The sequence below is a fragment of the Ornithorhynchus anatinus genome, chromosome 2 (genome assembly GCF_004115215.2).
Source record: "Ornithorhynchus anatinus isolate Pmale09 chromosome 2, mOrnAna1.pri.v4, whole genome shotgun sequence".
Classification (NCBI taxonomy): domain Eukaryota; kingdom Metazoa; phylum Chordata; class Mammalia; order Monotremata; family Ornithorhynchidae; genus Ornithorhynchus; species Ornithorhynchus anatinus.
This window is the reverse complement of record NC_041729.1, coordinates 14,218,926-14,231,004: the sequence shown is the minus strand read 5'-3', so window position 1 is coordinate 14,231,004 and position 12,079 is coordinate 14,218,926. Positions and strand designations below refer to the sequence as shown.

The 12,079-nt window shown below is 42.6% G+C and overlaps 1 non-coding gene across 1 annotated transcript; it reads right to left on the bottom strand.

Moving 5' to 3' along the window:
• Positions 1-546: 546 nt before the first annotated feature.
• LOC114809300 lies at positions 547-684 on the bottom strand. Its single transcript, XR_003757087.1, has one exon. It is a non-coding gene; the product is annotated as a small nucleolar RNA SNORA7 (small nucleolar RNA).
• Positions 685-12,079: the final 11,395 nt, after the last annotated feature.

The following is a 12,079-nucleotide window of genomic DNA, read 5'->3' as shown; positions in this document are numbered from 1 at the left end:
AAAGGTGGCCAGAGAGAGCCAACCCAAAGGGAGCATGGAAGAGGAAAAGCAGGCAGGAAGTACAATGATACAATAAAGCTCAGAGAGTACTTATTGCTCACTTCAGAGATATAATAACTAATCCATCAAAAAGTCACATTTATTGAGCACTTGCTATGATCAGAGCACTGTACTAAGCACTTGGGAGAGTACAATTCAACAGAATTAGCAGACGTGTACCCTGCATGTAGCGAGATTACTGATGAATTAATGAGGACTACTATGGCATTTTAACTCTGCCGGAATCATTCTCTCCTGACAATAGTCTTGGTGTTGCTGTTGCTCCTCTTGTCTTATACTGTCAAGTCGTCTCCGACCCATAGCGATTCCCTGAACACATCTCTCCCTGCCCCACTCCTACCTGCGATCGTTCTGGTAGTGTAGCCATAGAGTTTTCTTGGTAAAAATACAGAAGTGGTTTACCATGGTCTTCTTACGTACAGTAAACTTGAATCTCCACCCTTAAATCTCTCTCATGCCACTGTTGCCCAGCACAGGGGAGTTTTGAGGTGTAGCAGATTGCCTCCCCCTCGCTAGCCACTGGCCAAGCTAGGAATGGAATGGGTAGGCTTCTGCTTGACTCTTCCTCCCATAATCGAAACTGGTAGACTATTGGGAACTCTCCAGGGCCGATCCTGAGAGAGGGTTGCTTTTCTACTGAGATAGTAGTAGAAAATGTACTCAGTTGGAACATACTGGACTGATTTCTCCCTGATGCCTTCTGCCTCTCTTGGCAGGGAGTCAGCAGCACAGATATTAATTGATCAGAAAGTCCTGAAGAATATGCAGAATCTTCTGATAAACAACCTCGTCCTTGCTGCGTTAATAAAGCAGAAGGAACTCCTCAGCACTTATATATGTTTATTTGATTGTTCAATTATTTATTCAGCTCAGTCATCCTGGCACATTCGTGCTATTATTACCTGGTATAGTCTTGTTCTTCCCACAGTTTGTACATAATTGTCGTTGGTCTTTTCCCCCATTGTCGATGGCAAAGAACAGATGTTTTGCTTCTGTTGTATTCTGCCAAGTACTTAGTACAGTGTTCTACAACTCAGTAGCTATTCAACAAGTTCATTGATCAGTTGGAGGGAAGCAGTATGGTCTAGTGGAAAGAGTATTAGACTGCGAGTTGAGTCCGGGGTTTGTTCATTCATTCACTAGAATTTATTGAGCACTTACTATGTGCAGAGCATTGTACTAAGATCTTGGAATGTACAATTTAGCAACAGATGGAGACAATCCCTGCCCAGTGACGGGCTCACAGTCTAAATAGTCTAAATAATAGTCTAAATAGACTAGCGCTCTAGTCCTGGTTCCACCACTTGCCTGCTGTGTGACCTTGGTCAAATAACTTAACCTCTTGGTGGCTTAGTTTCCCTCACCTGTAAGGGATGAAATAATCATGACAATTGTGCATTTGTTAAGTGCTTTCTATTTGGCAAGCACTGTACTAAGTTGGTACAATATGAGCAGACTGGATACGGTCCCTGTCCCACATGGAGCGCCCAGTCTGAGGGAGGGAGAACACGCATTTTATCCCTGGTTTACAAATGAGGAAACTGAAGCACAAAGAAGTTATGACTGGGTCAGGGTCTCACAGCAGATAAGTGACGCTGTCAGAATCAGAACCCAGATCCTCTGACTTGCTCTCTGTCCCTCTTGGGATGTGAGCCTTGTGTGGGGCCAGTACTGTGTCAAATAAGGTTACCTCATCTCTTCCACTATTATAATTATTGGTGTGCAGAATTCCGTCTAAACCATTAGGCTTAGATTCTCAAAAGGACTCATGAGTTGGGAAAACTAAAAATTCCTAAGCACCAGAGAAGACCCCACAGTTGATATTTTATTATTATTATTATTATTATTATGGTGTTTGTTAAGCATTTACTGTTGTCCAGGCACTGTACTAAGCACTAAGATAGATACAAGAAAATCAGCCTGGGCACAGACACATATCCCAGGTGGGGTTCATAGTCTTAATCCCCATTTTACAGATGAGGTACCTGAGGCCCAGAGAAGTAAAGTGACTAACCCACGGTCACACAGTAGACAAGTGGCAGGGCATAGTGGATAGAGCATGGGCCTGGAAGTTAGACGGTCATGGGATCTAATCCCGGCTCTGCCACTTGTCTGCTGTGTGACCTTAGGCAAGGCACTTCACCTCTCTGGGTCCGTTACCTCATCTGTAAAATGGGGATTGAGACTGTGAGCCCCATGTGGGACAGGGACCGTGTCCAACCCGATTTGCTTGTATCCATCCCAGTGCTTAGTTCAGTGCCTGGCACATAGCAAGCTCTTAAATGGCACAGTGATTAAGTGGCAGAGGCGGGATTAGAACGCAGGTCCTTCTGACTCCCAGGTTTGAGCTCTGCCCATTGTACCACGTGGCTATCTCCTTTTTACCTATCCATCCTCTTCTGCTGTAACACCCCAGTTCTTGCACTGGTTCTTAAAGGATATCTAACTGAACCTGTCTCAGAATCCCTTGCCTCTGATCCAGTGTTCCTGTCCTTCCCCTTGCTGTGGAGCACCTTTTCCACTAGAATTCACTATACACCTTCTAAAATAGCCAGCTCCCAGAGGCATTCTTTTTTTAATCACCTCCTTCTTGTTTTGTCCTTCCTAAAACTACCTTTAACCCTCCATGTATATCTGTAAAAATATTGGCTTATTCATCTATTTATTGAATTGTTTCCTTTTTCATTACCATTTATGTCCAAGTCCTTTCTTATCTGTTATTTATTTGGAAATTTGTCAATTCATACCAGATTATAAACTCTTTAGGGCTGAGATACTCTTTTGCTTCTATGTTTCCTCACTGCTGGTCCATCCATAGGCAGTTTACATTGGATAAATGTTTTTGTTGATGATGAAGGTGATGTTGATACTTGCATTTAAGAACTCATTTTGTGCCAAGCACTTGATATGGTCCTCTGCATTCAGTAAATCCTTAATAACACCATTGATGATTAAGTGCCGGGGTAGATAATAATGATGATGGTATTTGTTAAGTGCTTAACTCTGTGCCAGACACTGTACTAAGCGCTGGGGTGGATACAAGCAGATTGGGTTGAAACAGTCCCTCTCCCACTTGGGACTCACAGTCTCAATCCCCATTTTACAGATGAGATAACTGAAGCCCAGAGAGGTGAAGTGACTTGCCCAAGGTCACACAGCAGACAAGCATATCTTAGCGAAAAGAGCCCGGGCTTGGGAGGCAGAGGTCGTGGGTTCTAATCCCGGCTCTGCCACTTATCAGTTGTGTGACTTGGGGCATGTCACTTCACTTGTCTGTGCCTCAGTTACCTCCTCTGTAAAATGGGGATTAAGACTATGAGGCCTACGTGGGACAACATGATTACCTTGTATCTACCCCAGGTCTCAGAACAGTGCTTGGCACATGGTAAGCACTTAACAAATATAATTATTGTTATTAAGTGGCAGAGCTGGGATTAGAACCCATGACCTACAAGATCATCAGTTCTGACACAGTCCCTGTCCCACTCAGAGCTCACAGGATAAGCGGAAGAGAGAACAAACAGTAAAGCATTTATGGAAACTTCAAGAAGACCTACTTTTTCTTACCCATGTCCTGCTGCTGCTGGCCTGGAAGGCCCTCCCTCTTCATATCTGACAATTACTCTCCCTCACCTCCGAGCCTTACTGAAGGCCATCTCCTCCAAGAGGCCTTCTTAATTGAGCCCTCATTTCCTTTTCTTGCACTCCTTTCTGCTCTTACTTGTACCCTTTATTCATTTCTTCTCCCGTCCCCACAGCATTTATGTACATAACCATAATACATTTATTTATATTATTGTCGGTCTTCCCAGCGTGGCTCAGTGGAAAGAGCCTGGGCTTGGGAGTCAGAGGTCATAGTTTCGAATCCCGGCTCTGGCACTTGTCAACTGTGTGATTGTGGGCAAGTCACCACTTCTTGGTGCCTCAGTTCTCTCATCTGTAAAATGGGGATGAAAACTGTGAGCCTCATGTGGGACAACCTGATGACCCTATATCTCCCCCAGTGCTTAGAACAGTGCTTTGCACATAGTAAGCGCTTAACAAATACCAACATTATTATTGTTATTATTGATTGTCAGCATGTTGTGGGCAGGGAATAATAATGTTGGCATACGTTTAGTGCTTACTCTCTGCCAAGCTCTGTTCTAAACGCTGGGGTAGATACAAGACCATCAGGTTGTCCCACGTGGGTCTTAATCCCCATTTTACAGATGAGGTAACTGAGCCACAGAGAAGTTAAGCGATTTGCCTAAAGTCACACAGCTGACAAGTGGCCAAGCCGGGATTAGAACCCCCGACCCCCAACTCTCCAGCCTGTGCTCTTTCCACTAAGCCACGCTGCTTCTCCCACATGTGTCTGTTATACCCTTGCATTGTACTCTCCCAAGTGCTGAGTACAGTGTTTTGCACACAGTAAGCACTCAAAAAATTGATTGATTGATTTTAGGCCCAGGGGAGAGCTGGATAATTTTGGCCCAAGTACATATTTACGCTGCTAGTGTCAGAATAATTTCAGTGTATCCATTCACTGCATTAGTTTTCTTTCTCTCTCTGTTGGTTATACTTTTGAATTTACAGGGAAAATCACAGCTACAAGTAACTTTAAAAGATCAGTTACCGAAAGTTCAGTGCCATATATCAGCAGACTAATTGCTTTGTGCTTCTGGCCTTGCCTGTATCTGTAGTTCATTAGCATTAGGAAGGGAACTAATTGTAAGAGAACTTTGTGAAACAGTGAACTTTAAACAGTTACAATTAAGCTCCCTATGTTATGCTAATGGAGAGAAGCACAATGAGAGCTCAGCATGAATGAATGAAGGTCACAAATTGTAGACCATTAAAAACTGTTTTCTCCAAACTATAAGGTGTGGCGGGAGACACACTAGTACTCAAATCCATGGTTAGCAAGGTCGTTTTGTAGGTAGGAAGCATAGAAATCTGTATTTGCTTGTCCCTACCCCTGAAAATTAGCCAGATTGTTTTTGTCAACTGGGTATTGAGGGAAGGCTTTTATGGAAACTTCATGAAGGTCTGCTTTTTCTTTTTAGGTCTGGAAAGAGCTGGATAATTCTGGCCCAGGTGCATTTTTATGCTTCTAGTCTCAGAATAATTTCACTATATCCACTCACTGCATTAATTTTCTTTCTCTCTCTTGCCAAGAACTTGCCGTTTCCTTTCTTTGAAACTTTAATTATATTATGTAAAGAGAGCAATAGCATTCCAATGATGATTTGCACTATTTCTTATTAACAAGAAGCACAGCAATCCACCAGCCTTTCAAACGGCTGTGTTTTACCATATTCTTTAGCCCTCTCCTGGGCGAATAGGGAGTTCTCTATTCCCTATAGGTAGCAACTCTAGCCTAATAACCTGTCCCTGTCCCTCCACCCATCTTGTACCACTCACCAGCAGCTTGGTTGACCTACACGCTCTTCCTGCACTCTTATGCCCAAACTGTAGAGCTCTGCTGGTCGACATCCAGACACCGAGCTGATCTTGTCCATTGTAAGTTCATCCTCACATGCTTTAACTCTGCCCTTTCCTCTGCTGGATGACTCTGGAATTTAGTTCATTACCCTAACCCCTGAGAAGCAGTGTGGCCTAGTGGAAAGGGCACGGGCTGGGGACACAGAGGACCTGAGTTCATTCATTCATTCAATAGTATTCATTGAGCGCTTACTATGTGCAGAGCACTGTACTAAGCGCTTGGAATGTGCAAATTGGTAACAGATAGAGACAGTCCCTACCCTTTGATGGGTTTACAGTCTAATCGGGGGAGACGGACTGACAAGAACAATAGCAATAAATAGAATCAAGGGGATGAACATCTCATGAAAACAATAGCAAATAAATAGAATCAAGGTGATGTACATCTCATTAACAAAATGAATAGGGTAATGAAAATATATACAGCTGAGCAGGCGAGTACAGTGCTGAGGGGATGGGAAGGGAGAGGGGGAGGAGCAGAAGGAAAGGGGGGAAAAGAGGGTTTAGCTGCAGAGAGGTGAAGGGGGGGTGGTAGAGGGAGTAGAGGGAGAAGGGGAGCTCAGTCTGGGAAGGCCTCTTGGAGGAGGTGAGCTTTAAGTAGGGTTTGAAAAGGGGAAGAGAATGAGTTTGGTGGAGGTGAGGAGGGAGGGCATTCCGGGACCGCGGGACGACGTGGCCCAGGGGTCGACGGCAAGATCCCTGTTGTGCCTGTTGTCTGCTGTGATCTTGGACAAGTCACTAAACTTCTCTTTATCTCAGTTACCTCATCTATAAATTGGGGATTAAGTCCATTTCTGATTTAGAATCCATGTGGGGCAGGGACTGTGTCCAATCTTGATTATCTTATGTTTACCCTAACACTTAGTACGGTTCTTGGTACATAGTAATTGCTTGATAGGTTCTATTTAAAAAAACAAAAACAAAAAAAGAAAACCTATAAACTGTCTACTTCTATAGGTCAAGGGTCAAGCTGTTCGTACATGTCATCACAGAATCATCAGTTCAAGTTTGATGACCACAGATCACATATGATGACCAGAGGATCTCCTAATGTCTTCCAGAGAGCAGTATTCCTTTGTCTTTATTTTTATGTTTAAGGATCCAGAACACTGCTATATCCCACTTTGCCTTAAGAATCTTTGAACACAGTTACTCTTTAAGACGCTATGCAAAATGCAAAATTTTATTGTCATGGGGAAAGCCATTTTCCTTCTTTAATTTATTCCTAATTAAAACTCCTTACAATAGTGACAGTTTTCAAATCTGATGTGACTTTTTTGTAATCTACTTAATATCAAAGGTTTGGGTGCACGGTAGTCTGGGAATTATGCAAAATAGGGAAGAAGAGAAAACATTGCCTGAGCAGTTTCCTATTATAAACCTGGAATTGAAAAATTATTATTGTTTTTATTACAGGGAAACTGTATTATAGGGTTTTTTTTTTGCCAAAAGCAAGTTCCAGATCAACTCATAAGTGAGTTAAAGAACTCTCTCATGTTTGGAGCTTTGGAGCTCCTCTGCGTTATTTTATGGGATAATAGATTTACCAGGCTAGACACTGCACCCCATAATTTTAATATATTAGTTCAGTGAATCTTTGTAAAAGCCCACGGTAAGATACTAAATTAGGGTTGGAGAAAGTACATGTTTTGGGAGTGAATCCATTTTTGGGCCTTAGTGGTGAGAGTCAGGGAGCAGGAATCAACAATTTCTATTCTGAATGCTACTTTCACTCCTTGGGCCAATCATTATAAAAACTGTGGTATTTAAGGGCTTACTAGGTGCCAAGCTCTGTATTAAGTGCTGGGATAGATTCAAGATAATCAAGTCCTAGACAGTCCCTGTCCTACATGGGGCTTACAGCCTGAGGAGAAAGAGCACATACTGAACACCCATTAAACAGATAAGGCACAGAGAAGTTAAAGTCAAATAGAAACTCCTCACTATCAGGTTTAAATTGCTCAACCAGCTCACCACCTCCTACCTTACCTTACTTATGTAAGTCTGCTAACTTTACTTCTGTAATAATAATAATTATTATTATTATGATATTTGTTAAGTGCTTACTGTGTGCCAAGCACTGTTCTCAGCACTGGGGTAGATACAAGGTAATCAGGTTTTAACATATGGGGCTCACAGTCTTAATCCCTCTTTTACAGATGAGGTAACTGAGGCACAAAGGAGACAAGTGGCAGAGCTGGGCTTAGAACTCACATCCTTGAGAAGCAGCATGGCTCAATGGAAAGAGCCCGGGCTTGGGAGTCTGAAGTCGTGGGTTCTAATCCTGGCTCCGCCATTTATCAGCTCTGTGACTTTGGGCAAGTCACTTAACTTCTCTGGGCCTCAGTTCCCTCATCTGTAAAATGGGGATTAAGATTTTGAGTCCCAAGTGGGACAACCTAATTACCTTGTACCTACCCAGTGCTCAGAACAGTGCTTGGCCCATAATAAGTGCTTAACAGATACTAAAATTATTAAATTATTTATTATTATCCTCTAATGCCAACCTACTCACCTTAACTCAGTTTCCTCTATCTTTGCCTCTGAACATTTGCCCACTTCCTCCCTCTGGCCTGGAACTCCCTCCTGCTTCATATACGACAGACCATAACTCTCCCTATCTTCAAAATTTTATTAAAATTATACCTCCTCCAAGAAACCTTCCCCAGGTAAGCCCACTTTTCCCCTGATCTCTCTCCCTTCTGCATCACCTATGCACTTGGATCTGTACCCTTTATGCACTTGATATTCACCCCACCCTTGGCCCCAGAGCATTTAAGTACATATCCATAATTCCTCCCCTTAAAGACTGTAATCTCTCTGTGGGCAGGAAATGTGTCTAAACCAGTTTTGTTGTAGTGTATCTTCCCAAGATCCTAGTACAATACTCTGCAAACAGCACTGAGTAAATACCTTTGCCGGATTGATTAAATGACTTGTCCAAGGTCACACAGCCCGCAAATAGTGGAACCAGGGCTACCCAGGCCTCTGTTCACTAAGCCACATTGATCCTCAATCAAGGAATGGTATTTATTGTTGAGCGCTTACGCTGTGAAGAGCTTGGAGAGCACAATACGACAGAATTAGCGGACACGATCCCTAACCATAATGAGCTTACAGACTAAAGAGAGCCACATCTTCCACCCTCTCGGTGCCAAGTGCAGGTTTATTGAATCTCTCTGTGCTGCATTTTGTTTGCCTAGAGAATCGGTTTAGATCCTTGCCTTCCTCTTCAGAAACAGCATGGACAGAGCACAGATGTGGGAGTCAGAAGGACCGGAGTTCTAATCCTGCCTCGGCCATTGGTCTACTGCGTGACCTTGAGAAGATCAGTTAACATATCTGTGCCAAAGTCCCCTCACCTGTAAAATGGGGATTACGACTAGGAGCCATGTGTGGGACATGGACTTTGTCCAACTTGATTATCTTATGTTCACCCTAGTGCTTAGAACAGTGACTGGAACATAGTAAGTGCTTAACTAGTACCATAAAAAAAGGGGAAGTTTAATGAAAGAACTCTGGCGACGGGAGAGGATTGTACTGACACCAATTGTCTGATTATTTTGAAGCTGGAAAGAAGGATGCCACTAAAACTGACAACTTCTATTATCAGATAAATCACTTCCTTTTCTGGGTTCTTTGGATCTTCGTGTCCTGTGTTATAGGATTGGGTTAACCTATTTTAGTCCTCATTCATGGTAAGAACAACAAGCTGCCTCTCCTGGAGGGAATTAAAGAGAGATTTTTTTGTGATGATGATCTTTGAAAAATCTTACTCAGTAAAAACACTTGGGCTTAGAGTTTGTATTAAACTGCTATTGCACAGAGAATTGCAATAAAATTGTATACATTAAAGGTTTAGAATAAGTCAGTGTTTGTGCAGTGCTCAGGTACACTGGGAAAGATGCAAGGAAAAAATGAAAGTGCTTACAGCAATCTCCTGACTCAGTGACATTTTAGTTTGGGAAAATAACAAAGAATTTGCATTTTCCCCCAAATCTTCCACAAGGTTTATCCCCAGATTTATCAGATAACTGATAAGAAGGCAGTATATCCAATTTAAGCCTCTGCTATTAGTCGCATCTCCAGAGATTAGCTGAAATGAACCAAAAATTCAAACCTAAATGGGGAGTGCAAATGACTGCTGGATCCCACCCCCTTTTTTTTCCTCCCTGTACAAGGTGTTCTTGGGCTGGTCTTACAGCTTCAGAAGCAACCCGGTATAAAGAAGCAGCGTGGTGTAGTGAATAAAGTACAGCCTGGGAGACAGAAGGTTATTAGTTCTAATCCTGCCTCTGTCACTTCTCTGCTGTGTGATCTTGGGCAAATCACTTCACTTCACTGGGCCTCAGTTACCTCACCTGTAAAATGGAGATTGAGACCGTGAGCCCCACGTGGGCCAGGGACTGTGTCAAACCCAATTTGCTTGTATCCACCCTGGTGTTTAGTACAGTCCCTGGCACACAGTAAGCACTAATCAATTACCGCAATTACTATGATAATTCAGAAATTTCTTGATCATTTAGTAAGGTCACAAGTAAAATGGAGCTATTGAAATGATCGGTTTGCGAGGACGGCTTATTTCTCAAAAAAATGGGTTGCGATTAAATTCTGGGGCCTTAGCATCATAGGCAGACAGATTTATACTGAAATTATACATCTTTGCGTTTAACCAGGACTCAACAAACATTGCTAATGGATCATTGATCAGTAGATGCTGCAGGTTCATTACTGATTGTGGCAGTGGTGGGGAAGATGGAATTGAGTTGTGGCATTCAACTATGGTTGGGGACGGAACTGAAAGCCAGAAGGATGGTCACTGAAGGAAGGGAGGGATTGTTAGGGCAGAATTAATATGGTAGCTTGAAAACCTGTGGGAGGGTATTGCGTCTTCCAACTCTATTGCATAGCCTAGTGGCAAGAGCATGGATTTGGTAGTCAGAGGACATGGGCCCTAATCTCAACTCCACCACTTGTCTGCTGTGTGACCTTGGGCAAGTCACTTAACTTCTCTGTGCCTTAGATGCCTCATCTGTAAAATGGAGATTTTCCTCTTCCCCTCCTTCTCTCTACATCACCCCTCCTCCCTCCCTCTGCTCTACTCTCCTCCCTGACCTACAACACTTGTGTATATTTGTACATATTCATTATTCTATTTATTTATTAATGACATATATATCTATAATTCTATTTATTGATTTTGATGCTATTGATGCCTGTCTAATTTTTGTTTTGTTGTCTGGCTCCCCCTTCTAGACTATGCACCCGATCTTGTGTAGGGATTGTCTCTATCTGTAACTGAATTGTACTTTCCAAGTGCTTAGTACAGTGCTCTGCACACAATATGTGCTCAATTAATATGATTGAATGAATGAATGAATAACTGTGAGCCCCATGTAGGACAGAGGGACTCTGTCCAAGCTGTATACCTTGTATGAAACCCTGAACATAGAACAGTGCTTAGCACATAGTGCTTGTGGGAGTGCCATGGCTTAGTGGAAAGAGCACGGGCTTGGGAGTCACAGGTCATGGGTTCTAATCCCAGCTCTGCCACTTAGCAGCTGTGTGACTTGAGGCGAGTCACTTATCATCTCTGTGCCTCAGTAACCTCATCTGTAGAAAGGGGGATTAAGAAGGTGATTCCCACGTGGGACAACCCGATTACCTTTTATCTACCCCGGTTCTTAGAACAGTGCTTGGCACCTAGTAAGCACTTAACAAATACCATCATCATCATCATCATCATCATCATCATCATCACATATTAAGCACTTAAAACATACCATATATTCTATTCTATTCTATTCTATTCTATTCTATTCTATTCTATGCTACTCTACTCTACTCTGTTCCTGTTCCTGTTCCTGTTCCTGTTCCTGTTCCTGTTCCTGTTCCTGTTCCTGTTCCTATTCCATTCTACCCTCCCAAGCTCTTAGTACAATACTCTGGGCAAAGTTAGCACGTATCAAATGCCATTGACTAGTTATGTAGCAGTCTGGCCTCTACCGATGCTTCATGGATGACTGAGTTCTGGAACACAAACTTGTTTTTGTAGCAAAGATCTGAAGAGTTTCTGGAGCTGAATTTGGTACTCTAGAAGAATAGCTACTTGCTTACTGCAGGCAGAGGTAGACTATGAGCCCATTGTAGAGATTGTCTCTATTTGTTGGCGAAATGTACTTTCCAAATGCTTAGTACAGTGCTCTGCACAGAGTAAGTGCTCAATAAATATGGTTGAATGAATGAATTAGAGAGTCTGTTTGCTTGTAGAAAACTAAAGGCATGTACTGGTCAGCTTTACTACCAGGATAAAAATATTCATTTGGGGTTTTCTCCCAAAGAAGTTCCATTTACTCATTCTACATTGAAAGAAAATGCAGTTCCCTGCTTTTCCGAAGTCTGAGGGGGGTTAGCAGACCATGCTCTTAAATCTTTGATTCACAATCTTGTGATTAATGACTGCATTTTATGAAAGTCGACAACTTTTGGCCATTGTTGAAAACCTAGCCTGCTTCATCAATTCAACTTATCT